Source organism: Schistocerca piceifrons, chromosome 6 (assembly GCF_021461385.2).
Source record: "Schistocerca piceifrons isolate TAMUIC-IGC-003096 chromosome 6, iqSchPice1.1, whole genome shotgun sequence".
Lineage (NCBI taxonomy): Eukaryota > Metazoa > Arthropoda > Insecta > Orthoptera > Acrididae > Schistocerca > Schistocerca piceifrons.
This window is the reverse complement of record NC_060143.1, coordinates 271,097,235-271,110,780: the sequence shown is the minus strand read 5'-3', so window position 1 is coordinate 271,110,780 and position 13,546 is coordinate 271,097,235.

Below are 13,546 nucleotides of genomic sequence, written 5' to 3'. Positions count from 1 at the left end.
TACTTCCACCTCACTACGTTAATTTAAATTACTACAGTCACTGACTTGCTGCTTTGTCTGACCGTGAGCGGCGTTAGCAACGCGTATCGATATATCCCCTCTCGTAGTATCTTTGCGCGACTGCTATTACTTCCCGCTCGTTGTCTGTTGTAAGTTAGTTTGTCGCAGTTCGGATAGTGAGTTCGGGTTGCGAGTTCGCGTCTGCTAGTCGGTTGGAACGTGTATGGAGCACAATCCAGACCTGCCAGTCGGGCAGTGCAGTCGGATTGGAGCAGTGAGGTCAGCGTCGACATGGCTCGCCCGACCATTGCCGCCACGCACCACTTGAGACGGGCCACGGTCTTGTTGGACCGTCGGTCGGTTGTCCAACCGGACGACGCGTTTTGGCTCCCCGATCGTTCATGACTCGGCTGTGTGTTTGTGCGTGTATCGACTCCCGATTTGTCTTCGTGTGTGCTTAGTTACTGTTGGGTATCGTTCTGGTCTTCATGCAAGTGTTTGTCTGGTAGTATGTAGTTGGCGTGATTTCCTTTAAGTTATTTAAATGTTGTCGGCATACTGGCTCCGAGAGGTCGGTCGTCTCATCGGGCGACGTGTAACTGATTCTCTGAGCGCTTCTCGGCCCCTTGGCTGGGCACAAATGCAACTCTTTCATGGCCTCCAAACAAGAAATCTTAACAAATCAACAAGATAAAAATCCAATTAAAATAGCAATAAAATAAAAAAAAACCATCACAGCGAAGTAGATAGAACAAACATATGCAAGGTGCAATACCAACGGCTGAAGGCCACTATTAAGTTTCAAAATTTTAAAATATACTACCATGACCTTTAAAGGCAGAAAGCCGCAATGTTTAAGCTTGAAAGATAAATTTAAGAATTAATTTTGCAAAATTTTTAAGCAAAAATTACCTTCAATTTTAATTACCTGAAAACAGGTAATTAAACGCCGGTGGCACTCAGAAGCCTCCAGGGGGGGTCGGCCTGCCCTCTTTCACTCAGGCGAGACAGGTGGTGAGCCCAACTACACTTGATCCGTCGGAACCCAACTAGGGGACAGCCACGAACCGACCGACACAACGACTTGCCACCAATTGGTACATGAGAACTCAAACACACAAAAGTTACTAAGCACACAAGATGAATGGACGTGGCTTGGTTAGTTGAAACCACTACCCAACTTTGACGTCCTGGGTCGGTGACGTAGCAATCGGACAGCTCCACACACGCTCCGACACTGCGCAGGGACCGGCATTCGAAACCTCTTGTTTAATCCATCCTGTACTTCACAGAGACAAGGAAATGTAAAATTTTCAGTTCTAAAACGGAATTTTACATTTGATGATAAATTAATGATTAAAAATGCAGTAAATAAATCAGGCAAAAAGGAATATAAACGACTCAAAAATGAGATCGACAGGAAGTGCAAAATGCCTAACCAGGGATGGCTAGAGGACAAATGTAAGGATGTAGAGGCTTATCTCACTAGGGGCAAGATAGATACTGCCTACAGGAAAATTAAAGAGACCTTTGGAGAACAGAGAACCACTTGTATGAATATCAAGAGCTCAGATGGAATCCCAGTTCTAAGCAAAGAAGGGAAAGCAGAAAGGTGAAGGGAGTATATAGAGGGCCTATACACGGGCAATGTACTTGAAGACAATATTATGGAAATGGAAGAGGGTGTAGCTGAAGATGAAATGGGAGATACGATACTGCGTGAAGAGTTTGACAGAGCACTGAGAGACCTGAGTCGAAACAAGGCCCCGGGAGTAGACAACATTCCTTTAGAACTACCGACGGCCTTGGGAGAACCAGTCCTGACAAAACTGTACCATCTGGTGAGCAAGATGTATGAGACAGGCGAAATATCCTCATACTTGAAGAAGAATATGATAATTCCAATCCCAAAGAAAGCAGGTGTTGACAGATTTGAAAATTACCGAACTATCAGTTTAATAAGTCACAGCTGCACGATACTAACGCGAATTCTTTACGGATGAATGGAATAACTGGTAGAAGCCGACCTCGGGGAAGATCAGTTTGGATTTCATAGAAATGTTGGAACACGTGAGGCAATACTGACCTTACGACTTATCTTAGAAGCTAGATTAAGGAAAGGCAAACCTACGTTTCTAGCATTTGTAGACTTAGAGAAAGCTTTTGACAATGTTGAGTGGAATATTCTCTTCCAAATTCTAAAGATGGCAGGGGTAAAATACAGGGAGCGAAATGCTATTTACAATTTGTACAGAAACCAGATGGTAGTTATAAGAATCGAGGGGCACGAAAGGGAATGGAGTGAGACAGGGTTGTAGCCTCTCCCCAATGTTATTCAATGTGTATATTGAGCAAGCAGTAAAGGAAACAAAAGAAAAATTCAGGTTAGGTATTAAAATCCATGGAGAAGAAATAAAAACTTTGAGGTTCGCCGATGATATTGTAATTCTGTCAGAGATAGGAAAGGACCAGGAAGAGCAGCTGAACGGAATGGACAGTCTCCTGAAAGGAGGATGTAAGATGAACATCAACAAAAGCAAAACGAGGATAATAGACTGTAATCGAATTAAATTGGGTGATGCTGCGGGAATTAGATTAGGAAATGAGATACTTGAAGTAGTAAAGGAGTTTTGCTATTTGGGGAGCAAAATAACTGATGATGGTCGAAGTAGAGAGGATGTAAAATGTAGACTGCCAATGGCAAGGAAAGCGTTTCTGAAGAAGAGAAATGTGGTAACATCGAGTATAGATTTAAGTGCCAGGGAGTCGTTTCTGAAAGTATTTGTATGGAGTATAGCCATGTATGGAAGTGAAACATGGACGATAAATAGTTTGGACAAGAAGAGAATAGAAGCTTTCGAAATGTGGTGCTACAGAAGAATGCCTAAGATTAGATGGGTGGATCACATAACTAATGAGGAGATATTGAATAGAATTTGGGAGAAGAGGAGTTTGTGGCACAACTTGACTAGAAGAAGGGACCCGTTGGTAGGACATGTTCTGAGGCATCATGGGATCACAAATTTAGCATTGGAGGGCAGCTTGGAGGGTAAAAATCGTAGAGGGAGACCAAGAGACGAATAAACTAAGGAGATTCAGAAGGATGTAGGTAGCAGTAAGTGCTGGGAGATGAAGCTTGCACGGGATAGAGTAGCATGGAGAGTTGCATCAAACCAGTCTCAGGACTGAAGACCACAACAACAACAACGTTAAATTATGCGAAATAAAGTGATCAATTGTCCTTACATAGGCAACCTTTTCAATAACTTTACCAAACACCGATGGCATAGAAATAGGTGCAAAATTATTGTTGCCTCTCGGTGTTTCTCTATAGCGCATTTCCTGTTTCTCTGTTTCAACACCTTTTACCCCTTTATGCTGCTGAATATTATCCATATGTCTACAACCCCCATGAAACTCTCTTGACTGACTGCAGGATATAGCCTGGTATAATACGCGCAAGGCGAAAAGGGGGAAAGTAACGGCGACCATCACTCAACCTTATCGCTCGCACCGTGTTGGCTTTATTTCGAACTCGTCGCCTTCATGAATACGCGCGTGGGTGTACCCGTGGGCCATTGTGGCTCTGGACAGACAAAGTAGCCAAACTATATGTGTGGCACAAAGGAGGAAATTAAAAGCGCGGACGCGAAGCTAAGCAATACATCTAGGTATTTGTTTGGGTGTCGGCGCGAGATGGCGGTTGGAGATGAGTGGGTGGGTGGGTACGGGCGGACACCTGCGCCGCCGGACAGCGGCGCCGTATTTCACCGGCCTATCTGGCGCCGCCCTGTCCCCCGTGATTGACGACCGCCGCCCGCCGGCCGGACACAATCGGCCTGCCACGTGATAAGATGCCCGCGGTTCGACACCGGGCTCCACACCGCCCGATAGCGTGCCCGTGATTTCAGTTTCCCGCCCGCTGCCAAACTGCGACATGCTCACTGCGAGTGCAAAGTGATCGACCTGAATTAGAGACGGCCTTGCAATTTATATTTAATTTTCATTGCCCTTGGTACGTGATGACGAACAGCGTAAGTCGCGGCTAAACTCGATCTTGTTTTTGGACATTGCTACGTCTGCTCATGTCGACACATGTGAGCAACGCTGCAAGTAAGGTAATGTTCATTGTGACACAACAAGCTGGAAGTCTTTTGTCTAACGAATTTTTGGTGGCTAGGGCTAGAGAATACAGAAATAAGTAGAGTAGCCTTTGGTGTGCATGAGTTATGTCCCTCTGGATACCATGAACTACTCAGATGCCGGTCGCACCACGCAACTCGTATCGCACGATACGTGTAAGTAGGCTGTTTAGGTTTTTATGTTGGTAACGCCATGTAGCACTCTGTATGAAAATCACTGGCTGTGCTGTGTGCAGTCTGTGGCTGGTTGTCATTGTTGTAATACTCGCCATTGTAGTGGTGGGCAGTTGGCTGTTAACAGCGCGTAGCGTTGTGCAGTTGGAGGTGAGCCGCCAGCAGTGGTGGATGTGGGGAGAGAGATGGCAGAGTTTTGAAAGTGGACGATCTCGACGTGTGTCCGTCAGAAAAACGAAATTTGTAAGACCGCATGTCATGAACTGATATATATATATATATATATATATATATATATATATATATATATATATATATATATATATATGTATATATATATATATATATATATATGACTTTTGAACACTATTAACGTAAATACATTGTTTGTTCTCCATCAAAATCTTTCATTTGCTAACTATGCCTATCAGTAGTTAGTGCCTTCAGTAGTTAGAAGCTTTTATTTCGCTGGCAATATTGGGGCTCGCTGTATTGCAGTAGTTCGAGTAACGAATATTTTTGTGAGGTAAGTGATTCATGAAAGGTATAGGTTATTGTTAGTCAGGCCCATTCTTTTGTAGGGATTATTGAAAGTCAGATTACGATACGCTAAAAATAAAGTGTCAGTTTACTGTTGATCAGAATAAGTAAAGAGAGAAATGTGTGAGTATGTTCAGTTTTGCTCAGCTGTTTGAAAATCAAATAACGTAAGAGGTTTACCAGCACTGTAATTCTTTATTTTTCTAAGGGGATGTTTCAAACGGGGAGTGGAATTTCAAGTGATACGATTTGCCTAAAAATTTTTTGTGTGGATGAAGAAAAGCTACATCCAAAGCTGTAGTTAGTTTCTCAATAAAACTTCTAGCGTAAAAAAATCAGTTTTGGGATTCATGCGTGTTTTCCACTATGCAGTATTTCTTATTCTGTTTTGAGGAAACTATTCGGTAGAGAAATATTATTTTTCTTCATCTATAGCCACACATTACAGAATGATAATGAATTTGCCTTCTTTCAGTTATGGCCCAAACTTCAAAGTGCAGCTCCGGGCATATTTTGAAAAGTTTACAGTGAAAAACGTAGTAGCTGGCCAGTTTGCTTTTGGTGTGTTTTATGCCAACAATAACTCTGTGCTAAATGTAGCTAATATACAGAAATTGTTTTTAACAGTGGAAGGAGAGTGATATCTTTTTCCATTCCGAAGAAACAGCGTGAGATATATTTGAGACTTTTAGAGACGAGGTTGGCAGTAACGTGCCACAGGCACGGCCATTGCCGTCTGCTATGCAGTGTGCGGGGTTGCCCCGTGTTTCTTATCTTCATGTGTTGCCAAAGCTTAAAATAAAAGAAAACTTTAATGACATGAAAAGACACCGGGAGTCATCGGCTCATGAGGCTGATTATGTTCTTTTAGTCTGTGCTGCCTGGTTGCAGGAAAAATGTTTCCTATATTATTCTGTTCACACCTTTACCTATAGTACTGAATTTGTCGCTCATTTATGTATAACCTGTTGACTTTACAACTGTCGTTTCAGCCCAGCGCGCTGTGAACTGTCGACGTTGGTTGTTTCGAATGACGCATGAGCGATATAACTACACTCTGTCAAAATGTGATATGGTTCCTGAACTGTACTTGGTCTATTCGCAGAAAATAAAACAAACATATGTTCTCTTAACACATTCTTCTACAGAAAAACAGTCGAAAGTAGCAGTAGGAAAATAAACTTGTTATATGATCGAACAATGCAACTGTGCCTGTAGGAGAGAACGGTACTTTCGCTTTCAACACATTCTATAGGGAAGGCTGGGAAATGAAAACAAGAAGCTGTTGTGTTACTGTCTAATAACTGGGTCGAAAAGATAATTCATTTGCTAGTAATACAGTCTTCTACAGAGAAGTGTGTGAATTTAAAATAAAACAGTTTTATTACAATCTAATTACTGGAGTTGCGGTTAAGATCACAATTCTAGATTTCTTCGCACCTTTCTCTCTTGTCCTAAGAACGTCTGCACGCCATGCTACAATGTCGTCCTTCTCAACCAGAAATGTTCTATTTTTACATATTTTAAAACGGAACAACCTTTCCGTTTTTCTTCCCGACTGAACTGAACTACGTTACTTATCAACAGTTTTCCATCGGAGCATACTCTTCGACAACATATATTTGCACGATGACTTTCCATTTCAGCAGACGCTAAGAATACGCAATAGTAGTAATGCGCTATGACTATAATGTGACTATACAATGCCGAGCGACGTGCGTCAGTCATTTAGTATTCAGCGCTGTCGGACGCCTTCGGTCCCGTTTGTACGTAAACAAAGTACAGTTTCGCGTTCTGGCATCTGCCATAATTTGTAAAAGGAACAGTTTATAACTAACTTGAAAACTAACAAATCTCAAGCAACTCGATAGAAAAGCAAACCCGATAGAAAGGCGAGATGAGACAGTGAGTAAACAGGCAAAAACAGAGAAAATAGTAGTGAGATCGGTGCTGCGTTAGGTGTAGTATGGACCCATTGGGAGAGGGGGGGGGGGTCCTGGCTCAGGCTTTCCGGTTCTTCGCCAGGGGAAAGGCCCCTCTACCTTATTCTATGTGCTGTGCTTGGGACGGACAGAACTTCCCGAGAATGGTTGTTCCTGTGCGTGCAGGCAGATTGTGAAGCATTGCGTGACCAGTAGTTGTGGAGACAAATGTGACTTGGATGTGCGGCGATCTGGCCGCACGTATTCCATAAACTTTTAACATAATTCACCGGAAGATTTTACTTAGACAGTTGTAATGGCAACTGAACATTTTGTGAGCCACACGGCAAACATCAATACATCACTGAGGTTGCTGACACGAATTGCCAGGGAGCGGTGAAACGGGAGCCTGCTTTGGAGTTGTGTTTGTTGGGTTGCCTGTCTGTAGGCGCGAATTAATTCGACGCGATAATAAGTAGCGGATGATTTATCCACATGTTTTGACACGCCTGCTCTCTAGAGCAACTATGCCAGACGCGTATTGTGAATCGAAACTTGAAGAGACGTTCTATCCACTGTTATGTGTTATTTATAAGGTTCCATATGTCAATCGGCAAAAGCAGAGCCCTTATACGATAGATTTGTCGGCCGTCTATCTTTCTGTCTGTGTGTCTGTCGGCAGTTAAGAACCTTTCTTCTTAGGACAAAGGTAGGCGATTAAAGTTCTATTTTATGTTACATACTAAGGTCTATGGGTTCTTGGCGGTGTAAAATATTTAAGCTTCGAAGTGTGTGCAGTCAAAAGATACGGCCACTTAAGTCAAAAATTTTGATACTCGCATACACAATCTCAAGAGCCTGCTGAGAACTTCCTGTTGACCTAAAATAATGAAATTTGTTACGAAGCAGAATGTCACAATAAAAGTAATGGGGAAAATCCGGAAATTGTTGATTTATGATTATATCACAAGAAAAAGTTTTTGTCATTTTTCATCCATCCATCTGTCTCTCTGTCTGTCCGTCTTCTGCGACCTTTTTTTCTCAGGAACGGGTGGGTACATGTACAAAGTTCAAATTGATGTCACATGGTAAGGTGTATGGATTCTTAACAGTGTAAAAGATTTAAGCTTCTAAGTGAAGACAATTAAAAGATACGACCATTTACGACATAGTTTTGACAGTCGCAAACTTATTCGTTAAAACCCATAAAGTACGTCCCGTCACCTAGAAGCTTGAAATCTGGTACGAAGCAAGGTTTCAGGGTACAAAAATAGTCAGAAAATTGTCAGACTATAATTATTTCACATAAAAAAGTATCTCCTTGCCATTAGATCCTCCAATGCATTCATCAACGGTCAAAGGTATGACAGAAAAATATTACTGCGTAAAGGCATAAAACGAACATTGCAGTCATGTGTTAGTAAGTAAATAAAAATATTTTATTAAATCTTCTCGCTACATATACAAACTGAAGTTCTCCGCTTGCTACTTTTTGAAGTCCGGGTCAGTTTCAAGAACTACTGTACATATTTTGATACGGTCTTGGAATTGCCACGACCGAGATCTTGCGGATATCGATTACAGACAAAAATCGTCGAGATTCTCGTTCCTCGGGCTTGATGAACTATCTGTATACATAATTAACTTTGCATGGATCCCTCAATGCACGAGTACTGCTCGTACTTAGCCGATTTTTCCGTATTGAGGGTGAAAAGTGGTACAAGTGCAGACATTACGATCATTGGTATCTTAATATGTATCTACTTCAGTGTGTCAGTTTCCCTAGGTCTAACACTTTTCCCGCAAACACGTCACATGAATTACTACCTGATGTTTTCTATGCTTTCGTAACTGCATCACCAAGTGGATTACGCCTGTCTGTATAGACTATTCGTTTTGCGTCCAGGCGTCCACTGTTAAACACCTGATTTGTTGCCCAGAAAATGGAAATCATCATTCGGCGTCAGTGGCCGGGAATTTCCAGGCAGGAAGTTTGGCCGAGCAGAGCCACATTGGGCAACTTGCGCGCCGACAATGGTGATGTAATGATGTTGATGGCAGCACAACACCCAGTCCCTGAGAGGAGAAAATCTCCCACCCCAGTCGGGGATCGAACCCGGGCCCCTGTGCGTGGCATTTCAACACGCTGACCGTTCAGCTAGTGGGGCGGACTGTTGTCCAGAGGGAAATAAGCATTAATGGCGTACTATAGCCACATGTATTTGTACTACCAACGTAAAACCATATTACTCCTAATAGCTGTAATTATTGGTATGCAAACGAAATAATACTGATGTAATATTTTCCGATACACTCTCCGCAGTCATCAGTTAAACTGTCTACACTTGTACCCCTGTCACTCTGTGCCTTCTAGTTTTCGTGCATTCGTCTTCTGAAACTTTGGACCTGTTTACGAATAACACTGTAGCATAGGGCAAGACAGCTGGCGAGATTGTGCGGACTTACGAGAGAAGTGGAGCGAGGACTGGGTGTTACAAAGGTGGACTGACACTTTCAAATTTTTATTAAAACGAAACATTCACCAGTGATTACAAATTATTAAATCATTAATCACAATCTTGCTTTTTCAGTACACATTCTGGAGAAATGAATATTTAGCAAATAACCCTCAATTAAATAATTCACGGAAACTCGCAACCAAATAGAACGACTTCCCTTTAAAATTTAAATTTACTTGAAATTACTTAACAAAAAAAACCGTAAAAGCACAATGGTCACTTACACAGTTAAAATTTACTTGAAACTGCTTTACGAGAAACCACAATCTCATAATTTACACAACTCAGTATAACAGACAATTTTCTACTACTCATGAAGTAATAACTAAAGAACTTTTTAAAATTTATGTCCACGCCTCGCACACCAGGCAATGAAAGCATCTCACATATACTTACAATAAGGTAGCATTGAAAACCCTTAGGGTTACGTTAAATTACGGCCGGCCGAAGTGGCCGTGCGGTTAAAGGCGCTGCAGTCTTGAACCGCAAGACCGCTACGGTCGCGGGTTCGAATCCTGCCTCGGGCATGGATGTTTGTGATGTCCTTAGGTTAGTTAGTTTTAACTAGTTCTAAGTTCTAGGGGACTAATGACCTCAGCAGTTGAGTCCCATAGTGCTCAGAGCCAGCATACAACGGCATATGGCGTCGGGGTAGTACTACCGACAACATTCACTGCAGATCCAGACATTTCGTCAGGTAAGCTGAAAACAACTATAATTAATTTCTGGGAACGAATATCATAGTGGCAGATACCCACAGGATTTTACCAAGTTGCGAGGAAATTACAATGACACCATTGGGACACTTGTCTCCTCCAGGCACTACTTTTTTAAACGATAACACAGTGGTCACACGTTATAATTTAATCAGTCATGTAGCATTAAAAATTTACGCAAATCTCAGATACCCCTGGACACAAAATTAGCTCAAAAAACATGTGCTAATAGCATGAGCAAAATAACCAGTGCCATTTTTAAAAATAGGATACCCCTTTAGCGTACTTGAAAACTAGTTTCTACATACATCTATATCTGAGTGTTTGTCTCTGGAAACTTTTAACATCACTCCACTTATACCACATAGGAATAATTCATTCCACATCCGTCTATCCCAGGCGTGAGATATGATCTACACTTACGTGTAATCAGAAAGGTTATGGCGATGTAAGAAACGGCGCGATATAATAAAAGAATTACATATGCTCCTAAGGGAGACAATTGTGTGATGTAATGACGGCTGTTAGCATCAAAACGTTAACAGAATAATGATTTGACACCACTAGTGTCCACAACAGTCAGCATAACTAGAAATGTGGGCATGCGTTATAGAGCGTGGAACACACGATTAGACGTACCGTCTTCATACTTCGGTGTCCATAAGTCACCCAGCATACTACTGTCGCACAAAATCCAACAATCTCCGCCTCAGGCCACAGCTGCACGACATCTTCACGTGCACATCCGTCCGTGACATTTGTATAAACGTTGATCTCTTGCAAGATCTACTGAGTGCCTTTGGCCAGACAAATTTGCTCGCAAACGTACTGACAATGCCCAGAACAAACCAGCCGTCTCCTCGTACCAACTCTCACCGAGCGTCAGACGCACTGGTCGCCACAAATGTGCCACTCCAGGGCAAACCCCTCGTGGTTAAGATTATTTCACCATTAGTACATAAGTGATATAACAGAGTACTAAACACAGACTTCCGAAATGCCTTCACAAAAAGAAGACGAAGTAAATATTCCAGAATTCGAATCAAGAACAACTGCCAACATGAGTAACGTAGAAGTAAATATCCTCGGAGTAGTGAAGGAACTTAAATCACTTAATAAAAGCAAGTCTTCTGGTCCAGACTGTATACCAATTAGGTTCCTTTCGGAGTATGCTGATGCATTAGCTCCATACTTAACAATCATATACAACCGTTCGCTCGACGAAAGATCCATACCCAAAGACTGGAAAGTTGCACAAGTCACACCAATATTCAAGAAAGGTAGCAGGAGTAATCCACCAAATTACAGGCCCATATCGTTAACGTCGATATGTGGCAGGATTTTAGAACATATATTGTGTTCGAACATAATGGATTACCTCGAAGAAAACTGTCTATTGACACACAGTCAACATGGGCTTAGAAGAAATCGTTCCTGTGAAACACAGCTAGCTCTTTATTAACACTAAGTGTTGAGTGCTATTGACAAGGGATTTCAGATCTATTTCGTATTTCTGGATTTCCGGAATGCTTTTGACACTGTACCACACAAGCGGCTTATAGTGAAATTGCGTGCTTATGGAATATCGTGTCAGTTATGTGACTGGATTTGTGATTTCCTGTCAGAGAGGTCACAGTTCGTAGTAACTGACTGAAAGTCATCGAGTAAAACAGAAGTGATTTCTGTCGTTACCCAAGGTAGTCTTATAGGCCCTTTGCTGTTTCTTATCTAAATAAACGATTTGGGAGACAATCTGAGCAGCCGTCTTCGGTTGTTTGCAGATGACGGTGTCGTTTGTCGACTAATAAAGTCATCAGAAGATCAAAACAATCTGCAAAACGATTTAAAAAAGGTATCTGAATGGTGCGAAAAGTGGTAGTTGACCCTGAATAACGAAAAGTGTGAGGTCATCCACATGAGTGCTAAAAGGAACTCAAACTTCGGTTACACGATAAATCAGTCTAATTTAAAAGCCGTAAATTCAACTAAATTCCTAGGTATCACAATTACGAACAACTTAAAATGGAACACATAGAAAATGTTGTGGGGAAGGCTAACCAAAGACTGTGTTTTATTGGCAAGACACTTAGAAAATGTATCAGACCTACTAAGGAGACTGCCTACACAACGCTTGTCCGACTTCTTTTAGAATACTGCTGCACGGTGTGGGATCCGTATCAGGAAGGACTGACGGAGGACATCGAAAAAGTTCAACGAAAGGCAGCACGTTTTCTATTACCGCGAAATATGGGAGAGAGTTTCACAGAAATGATACAGTATTTGGGCTGGAAACCATTAAAAGAAAGGCGTTTTTCGTTGCGACGGATTCTTCTCACGAAATTCCAATCATCAACTTTCTCCTCCGAATGCGAAAACAATTTATTGTCGCCGAGGTACATAGGGAGGAACGATCAGCACGATAAAATAAGGGAAATCAGAGCTCTTAAGGAAAGATATAGGTGTTCATTCTTTCCGCGCGATATACCAGATGGGAATAATAGAGAATCGTGAAATTGGTTCGATGAACACTCTGCCAGGCACGTAAATGTGATTTGTAGAGTACCCACGTAGATGCAGATCATTTACTCGACAGAGTTATCTAAAGCTCAGTATCCTCTGCGAAACTTATCGGTTATTGGACATCATGGCACTAACATAACACTATCAGTATCTTACAAGTTTTTTTCGTAAACGTCACACATGCGGCACGGGCACAGCTGACATCAACCTAAAAAGTATTGTAACTTCTTTGCGCGCTCTGTGGTGCTTTAGTGGATATAGCGGCGAGGAGCAGATGCTGTTCATCTGCAGAGAATTTACATATTAATTTATTCAACATCTAATATCAAATTACAAAAAATGATACGTAACTTGGTCGCTGTAGTTGCGGCGTCAGTTGCTATAAGTTCAATTCTTTTATCTTGGCGGTTCGCGCATGCACGCCCAGACGCGGGAGATGGCTGCGTTGGCAGTTGTACGCGCCAAGAGAAGCAGCGCCTTAGTATATAGTTCGCAAACTTACGTTTAGGGGGGAGCGCGCAGTTTATGAAATAAAGCCACCACGGCCGCATTAACCCTTTCGCTGCTACAGAGACGTGCTCCCCGCATTCCGCGCTGTGCGCGATTTTGTCTTCACTGCACTGCTCGCCTGTGCAGACACATGGTATTTCGACTGCTTTGACACACTTCATCTTTCGATTTCACAAAAACTATTTGGCCCAAAAATTTTATTTTTACACATCTTCTTGACTGATACCTTCCCGCCATTAATGACTTAATTTTGTTTCGAAGTTCAACGCAGTTATTGTGCAGCATTAGATGTAGTAAACCATTGCACAAAATTTTGAAGAGTTTGCAGAGGTAAAAGTCCATAGCGTATGCTTTCCGTATGGTCGATTTTAGTTGCCACTAGAAATTTCAAAAAAATTAGATTCAAACGAATAAAATTCATGAAGTAATACACTTTGATATTGTTTTTAAATAAAGAAAATATTAAGCACCAATCAAAGTTTGAACTCAGAACCGTCTGCTTT